Source organism: Cetorhinus maximus, chromosome 20 (genome assembly GCF_964194155.1).
Source record: "Cetorhinus maximus chromosome 20, sCetMax3.hap1.1, whole genome shotgun sequence".
Classification (NCBI taxonomy): Eukaryota; Metazoa; Chordata; class Chondrichthyes; order Lamniformes; family Cetorhinidae; genus Cetorhinus; species Cetorhinus maximus.
The window spans coordinates 50,104,412-50,110,747 of record NC_135898.1 but is presented as its reverse complement, the minus strand read 5'-3'; the positions used below and the strand labels follow the sequence as shown (position 1 = coordinate 50,110,747).

General features: G+C 41.3%; 1 non-coding gene across 1 annotated transcript; it reads left to right on the top strand.

Moving 5' to 3' along the window:
- Positions 1–4,490: 4,490 nt before the first annotated feature.
- On the top strand, positions 4,491–4,564 carry trnai-aau (transfer RNA isoleucine (anticodon AAU)). The gene has a single exon. It is a non-coding gene; the product is annotated as a tRNA-Ile (tRNA).
- The last annotated feature ends 1,772 nt before the right edge of the window (positions 4,565–6,336 follow it).

Below are 6,336 nucleotides of genomic sequence, written 5' to 3'. Positions count from 1 at the left end.
GAAAAGGAGCAGGGGAGTTATCCCCAGTGTCCTGGCCAATATTTATCCATATGAACATACATACAAATATACGAATTAGGAGCAGGAGTAGGCCACTCAGCCCTTCGAGCCAGCTCTGCTATTCAATAAGATCATGGGTAATCTGACTGTAATTCAACTCCACATTCCCTGCCAGCCCCCATAACCTTTCACCCGCTTACTTACCAAGAATCTATCTACCTCTGCCTTAAAAATATTCAAAGACTCTGCTTCTACTGCCTTTGGAGGAAGAGCGTTCCAAAGACTCAACACTGAGCAAAAAAAATTCTCCTCATCTGTGTCTTAAATGAGCAACCCCTTATTTTTAAACCGTGACTCCTAATTGTACATTCTCTGACAAGAGGAAACATCCTTTCCACATCCACCCTGTCAAGACCCCTCAGGATCTTTTGTAAATATGTTTCAATCAAGTAGCCTCTTACTCTTCTAAACTCCAGCAGGTAGAAGCTTGGCCTGTCTAACTTTTTCTTATAAAACAAGCTGCCCCATCCAGGTATTAGTTTAGTAAACCTTCTCTGAACTGTTTCCAATGCATTTACAGCTTTCCTTAAATAAGGAGACCAATTCTGTTCACAGTACTCCAGATTTGGTCTCACCAATGCCTTGTATAAATGAAGCATAACCTCCTTACTTTTGTATTCAATTTCCCTCACAATAAATGATAACATTCTATTAGCTTTCCTAATTACTTGCTGTACCTGCATCCTAGCCTTTTGCAATTCATGCACTAGGACACCTAGATCCCTCTGCATCTCAGAGCTTTGCAATCTCTCACCATCTAAATAATATGCTTATTTTTTATTTTTCCCTGCCAAAATGGTCAATTTCACACTTTTCTACATTATACTCCATTTGCCAGGTCTTTGCCCACTCACTTAACCTATATATATTCCTTTGTAATCTCCTTGTGTCCTCTTTGCAATCCATTATCCTAACTATCTTTGTGCCATTAGCAAATTTAGCAACCATACCTTCAATCCTTTCATCCAAGTCATTTGTGTAAATTGTAAAAAGTTGAGGTCCCAGCACTGATTCCTGTGGCACACCACTTGTTACATCTTGCCAACCAGAAAAAGACCCATTTATGCCTACCCTCTGTTTCCTGTTAGCTAGCCAATCGTATTTCCATGCCAATATGTTACCCCCTACACCATGAGCTTTTATTTTCCACAATAACCTTTGATGTGGGACCTTATCAAATACCTTCTGGAAATTTAAATACAGCACATCCACCGGTTCCCCTTTATCCACAGCACATGTTACTTCTTCAAAGAACTCCAATAAATTGGTTAAACACAAAACCATGTTGACCTTGCTTGATTACCCTGAATATTTCCAAGTGCCCTATTATAATATCTTTAATAATAGCTTCTAATATTTTTCCTGTGACAGATGTTAAGCTAACTGGACTGTAGTTTCCTGCTTTCTGTCTCCCTCTATTTTTGCATGAAGGAGTTATATTCCTATTTTCCAATCTAATGGAACCTTCCCCAAATCTAGGGAATTTTGGAAAATTAATCAATGCATCAACTATCTCTTTAGCCGCTCCTTTTAAGACTCTAGGATGAAATCCATCGGGACCCGGGGACTTGTCAGCCCACAGCTCCAACAATTTTCGTAGTGCTACTTCCCTGTTGATTGTAATTTTTCTGAGTTCCTCCCTCTCTTCCATTTCTGATTAACAATTATTTCTGGGATTTTACTTATATCCTCTATAATGAAGACCGATGCAAAATGCGGGTTCCATTCATCTGCTATTGCCTTATTTTCCATTATTAATTCCCTAGACTCATTTTCTGTAGGACCAATGCTCACTTTGTTAATGCTCTTCTTTTTAAAGTATCCAAAGAAACTCTTACTATCTGTCTTGATATTTCTAGCTAGCTTTCTCTTGTATTCTAACTTTTCCTTCCTTATCAATCTTTTGGTCATTCTTTGCTTTTTGTATATTCTATCCAATCTTCTGACCTGCCAGCAATCTTTGCGCAGTTATATGCTTTTTCTTAAAGATTGATATTACCTTTAACTTTTTTAGCTAACCGCAGATGATGGGCCCTCCCCTTGGAATTTTTCTCTCTCGTTGGAATGAATCTATTCTGTGTATTCTGAAATATCCCCTTCAATGTCCACCACTGCATCTCTGTTGACCTATCCCTTAACCTTATTTGCCAGTTCACTTTAGCTAGCTGTGCTTTCATGACCTCATATTTGCCCTTATTTAAGTTCAGAATACTAGATTTGGACCCACTCTTTTCTCCCTGAAACTGAATGTAAAATTCAATCATATTATAATCGCTGCTAACTAGGGGCACCTTCACAATGAGGTCATTAATTAATCCTATCTCATGGCACAATACCAGGTCTAGTATAGCCTGCCCTCTGGTTGGTGCCAGAACATGCTGTTCTAAGAAACCATCCCAAAAACATTCTATGAATTCCTCATCTAGGCTACCTTTTCCCACCCGATTTACCCAGTCTATATGCAGATTAAAATCTCCTAATGATTATCTGAGAAGCTCCCATTATTTCTTCCTTTATACCCTTGTCTTACCCTGTGGTTACTATTAGGAGGCCTGTATACCACACCCACAAGTGATTTCATGCCCTTATTATTTCTCATCTCTACCCAAACCATTTCTACGTCCTGGTTTCCTGAACTTAGGTCATCCCTCTCTAATGTGCTAATACCATTGTTAATTAACCGAGCCACCTTCCACCTTTTCCTAGCTTCCTGTCCTTCCTAATTGTCATGTACCCTTCAATATTTAGGTCTCAATCTATGTCATTCTGTAGTGGCTATCAGATCGTACTTACTTATTTCTATTTGCGCTCTCAGTTCAAATGCTACATGTATTCAAATACAGAGCCTTTAGATTTGTCCTTTTATTATTTTTGTAACCTCTAGCCTTATCTGCTGATTTACTCTTACATTTGTATTGCCTGTACTCTTTGTCCCTTCTTGTCATGGTCTGTTTATCATTTCCCATATTAATACCTGTTTCGTCTTTTCTCTACTCTTTGATTTACCGCATCTTCCCAAATTTGATGCCTTGTCTCCACTATTTAGTTTCAAACCCTTTCTACTTCCCTAGTTATGCAACTCACTAGAACACTGGCCCCAGCATAGTTTAGGTGTAGACCATCTCAATGGTACAGCCCCCACTTTCCCCAGTACTGGTGCCACTGCCCCACGAACCAGAACCCATGTCACCCACACCAGTCTTTGAGCCACGTATTCATCTCTCCAATTTTAAGTACTTTATGCCAATTTGCACATGGCAAATAATTCAGAGATTATTACCTTTGAGGTTTCTAATTTGTCCCTAGCTTCTCATACTCTCAATGCAGAAGCTCTTTCCTAGTTCTACCTACGTCGTTGGTACCTTCATGGACCATGACAACTGGATCCACCTCCTCCCGCTGCAAGTTCTTCTCCAGCCCTGAGCAGATGTCCCAAACCCTGGCACCGGGCAGCCAACAAAGCTGTCTGGTCTCTTGCTCTTTGCTGCAGAGAATAATGTCAATTCCCCTCACCATAGTGTCCCCTACCACCACTACATTCTTTTTGTTGCCCCACTTGGATAGCTTCTTGTATCACGGTGACATGGTCAGTTTGCTCATCCACCCTGCAGCCCCCACTCTCATCCAAACAAGCTGAGAGAACTTCAAACCTATTGGATAATTGCGAAGGCTGAGGCTCCTGCACTCCTGTCCTCTCAGTCCCCTTACCTGCCTCACTCAAGGTCACACCCTCCTGTCACTAACCACTGACCAAATCAGAAAGACACTCTCCTAAGTAGCATGACTGCCTCCTGGTACAAAGCATCCAGGGAACTTTCCTCCTCTCTGATGTGCCACAGTGTCTGCAGCTCAGCCTCCAACTCAATGACTCAGCCAAAGCTTCTCGAGTCACAAACACTTACTGCAGACATATTTGCCCTGGATCACACTGGCTTCCAGGAGCATCCACATTCTGCAGCCTTGACACATCACCTGTCCTTCCAGCCTTAATGTGTTTTAATTAATTGCTTAATTATATTATTCACTTATTTATTTTCCTTTATTACATGTTTTATTAACTTTAACACCAGTTTGTATACTATTTTAAACCTTAGGACTGGAATAGACCTTAACCACTTACCAGATACTCACCAAACAGCTAGCTCCTTTCCCTGCAGTAGAATAAGAACCAATTCCTCCAGGGTGAAAAAGGTAGAAAAAGAAAAAGGATAGGAACACCTCCTTCCCCTCCTCACCGATCTCCCCCACTCACCAAACTCTTAGCTTTGCACTCAGTTCCAAAGCTGCACGCATTTGCCATAACTGCACTAAAGAACTTTGAATTTATAGAAAACTGAACTGGTGCTAGAGAAACCAGATTAAGCCAGTTAGCTAATTAACTACTCAGCTCTCTCCACAGAGAATGTTCACCCTGCCCAAGGCTGGGCCAGGGCTGGTTAGCTCAGATGGTTAGAGCGTGGTGCTAATAACACCAAGGTCTTGGGTTCAATCCCTGTACTGGCCATGACGATTACATGAAGCAAAACTGCCCAAGGCTGGAAAAAAGAAAAAGCTTACACAGTACTTTCCAGTTACTGATATTTAGAGACTAGGCTAGATTTTTCAAGAGCATGATTAACATTTTAAACTCCACCACTCACCAAACTCCCAGGTATGGACTCAGTTCCAAAACTGCACTCAATTAACATCACAAAATCATATTATCTACTCATTATCACATTGTGGTTTATGGATGTTGTGGTGCACTAATTGATAGCTACATTTCCTATATTACAACAGTGACTACATATCAATAGTACGTCAGTAAAGCACTTTGGGATATCCTGTGGTTGTGAAAGGCACTATGTAAATGCAAATTTTTCTTTCCTAACCATGCCATTGTTGCCAGCTATTGTTGTACAAAAGTAGAACAACCATTCAGAATTCAATGCAATTTACTTAAAAACTCAGTCACTAACATGTCATCATAAATCATTAAAGCTTCAATAATATAATTTCACTTTAGCTTTGCATAGAGGGAAAAATAAATGCCACATCTCTCAAGTAACATTCGCGCCACACAAGGGCCAGGCAATGACCATCTCCAACAAGAGAGAATCTAACCCTTTCCCCATGACATTAAATGGCATTACCATTGCCAAATCCCCCACTATCAATATCCTGGGGTTTTCATTGACCAGAAACTGAACTGGACCAGCCATATAAATACTGTGGTTACAACAGCAGGTCATAGGCAGGGAACTCTGCAGCGAGGAACTGACCTCCGGACTCCGCAAAGCACATCCACAAGGCACAAGTCAAGAGTGCGATGGAATACTGTCCACTTGCTTGGATGGGTGCAGCCCCAACAACACTCAAGAAGCTCAACACCATCCAAGACAAAGCTGCCCACTTGATTCACGCCCCATCCACCACCTTAAGCATTCACCCCCTCCACCACTGACACACAGTGGCAGCACTTTGTACCATATTTCCAAATGCACTGCAGTAACTCACCAAGGTTCCTTTGATAGCACCTTCCAAAACCATGATTTTTAACACCTAGAAGGACAGGGCAGCAGATGCATGGAAACAACACTGCCGTTCCCTTCCAAGCCACACCCCATCTCAACTTGGAACCATATCGACGTTCCTTCACTAGGTCAAAATCTTGCAACTCCCTTCCTAACAGCACTATGGGTGTACCTACACCACAAGAACTGCAGTGGTTCAAGAAGGTGGCACACCACCACCTTCTCGAGGGCAATTAGAGATGGCAACAAATGCTGGCCTAGCCAGTGACACCTACATCCCATTAAAAAATATAAAAGAATGTTTTCAAGCTGGTTCCATGCAGATGGGTGTTGTCCATCTTATATAGTCGCTTTATGTTAGCTTATTGCTGATTCCATTGTGTGGGGCCAGTGACACTGCATGCCATTGTAGTGGGCTCTGTGTTGTATTGCTGTATTTCTTAAAGTGGCTGAGCCACTTCACAAAAGTCTTCCACTGACCCCTCCTTTGACACCACTTTCAATTATGGCTCAGGTTCTCCACATTTTTCAACCAGAGCTTGTATGTATTTCCTGTTTCCTTTCTCCAGCCTCCCTTTCAATTCCACTGTTCTGAGTTGCAGCCATTTGTTTTTCTATGCCATATCAGTGATAATTCCTTCATTCTTGTTTGCAGCTTATTTGTTTTCATTGACAGGATGTTATTTACATGCATTCATAGTTCATTTGTTTTTGTTTGCGTGTGGCATATAGTTCAATTCCTTTAATATGATGATGGCATTCA